At 31.4% G+C, this 1,825-nt stretch overlaps 1 pseudogene; it reads left to right on the top strand.

Moving 5' to 3' along the window:
• LOC110419846 (uncharacterized) overlaps positions 1-401 on the top strand; it is a 4,345-nt pseudogene extending 3,944 nt beyond the window's left edge.
• Positions 402-1,825: the final 1,424 nt, after the last annotated feature.

Raw genomic sequence — 1,825 nt, 5'->3', positions numbered from 1 at the left:
GTCTGAGTTAACATTTCTGGGTTGCTTCGACTTGTCCTATAATTATTTATCAGGGAAAATTCCAACAGGATCTCAATTACAACTCTTTGATCCTTAAACATTTTCCCACAATCACGGACTTTGTGGTCCTCCAGTTAAACATTTCTAATTGCTCAGGATCAGTGGAAACATCTCAAGGACAACCGAAAAGAGGTCAAGATGATTTTGATGAATTCATGAAATGGTTTTATGCTGGCATGGGACTTGGATTTGTGGTGGTTTTTTGGGGATTTTGTGGTGCTTTCTTGTTGAAGCGTTCGTGGAGGCATTTGTATTTTCGTATCTTGGACAAGGTGAAAGATGAGCTCTACGTTACATTTGTTCTGCAGAAAGCAAGGCTAGAGAGGAGAATTCAAACCTAACAGGTACCCCTCTTTCAATAAGTTCAAGAAGGAAACATGCTTATGACATTAACAATTTCTCTTTGTTTCTTTAATCTCATTTAGCTTGACGTTACACATGTAGCAAATTATGCTTCCATAAAATAACAGAATTCTATATTATTTGTCTGTTCTCTGGTGTGGTTGGAACTACTGCTGAAGATAGTTTTTCTTGCTTGTAAGGAACATAAGTATAGTAAACTTTTGAAGAAAAATGTGCAATGGTTTGAGGGTTGTGCTTATTTCGCTCTTTGTAAGATTTCAATCGAAAGTTTTCTTATTCTTTTTAGTTTGATCTCTGCATGAATGTTGTCAACCTCTGTTAGCAAATATCAGGTCTATACTGATGGTTTTCTCTGTATTAGTGAAAAAACAAATGGAGTGATGATTTTCTTTTGACCTTGTTTAATTGAGGAGTTGTTCTTCATGAAATTGAAGTATTTTTCTCACATATTGCTACTGTGTTTTTAGTTCCTATAGATTTCTTTCTTGCTTGATTTATTGATCTGGTGTGATCACACCGTGTTAGACAAGTATATATTCTTAAAGACTTACCAATAGACTCGTGGAAATTAGTGTGACTGTGATCACACCGTGTTAGAGAAGTTACATAACATTTTTACTGTTAAATTTGTAAGTCACGAGAGATTAAAAACATTCGCCTCGTAAAGTGATTGAGTGAAGATGAAAAAGGAGGAGACAAATTAAAAGCAAAAGCGGCAAAATTAATTAGCTTATTGAGAAAAATACCTTTGTTTTCAAGAATTCAATGATCCAAAAAAGTCTACAATTCTACATAGACATAATTAATTAGCTTTTTGTGCTTCATATGAGGTTGAAGAAGACAATAGCAGGGAATCAAATTAATTATTAAAACCAAAAGTAACTCTAATTGTCGTTAAAAGGTTAATTTAATAATGTGAAAAAAGGATAATGATTTATTATATATATAAAAATAGTTAAAATGTAAATAATTTCTTAGCTGTATCATAATAATAGATGTGTGTGTTTTTGGTAATTGATAAAAATATATGATAATTTGTATCTTATTTAACTATGGTGTTTAATCCACCCCATGAAACCTCATCTCAATGACAAAATAAGAGTCGGTGATTTGATCCAATATTTAATCAATTTGATAGTTGATTCATTGGTTCCTTAGAGCATAATTACGTGTAACAACTATTTACTTTATAGCACTACCAAACAAAATTATGAGTTTAAATATTAAGAACAAAAAGAAAGTCTATCTTACATATTGATTTCCACCACAACAAAGTAATGAACTCATGGATTTATAACTGTCAAACAATAACTGATTTATCTCTTTTACTAATTGGAGTCAAACAACGTTGAACATGATTCTTGTTTAAACTATCTTACAATAATTAATTAAAAATTTGACA

This window comes from Theobroma umbraticum, unplaced genomic scaffold (genome assembly GCF_002168275.2).
Source record: "Theobroma umbraticum cultivar Fairchild unplaced genomic scaffold, ASM216827v3 scaffold_67.0, whole genome shotgun sequence".
Lineage (NCBI taxonomy): Eukaryota > Viridiplantae > Streptophyta > Magnoliopsida > Malvales > Malvaceae > Theobroma > Theobroma umbraticum.
This window is presented reverse-complemented; position numbering and strand designations above follow the sequence as displayed.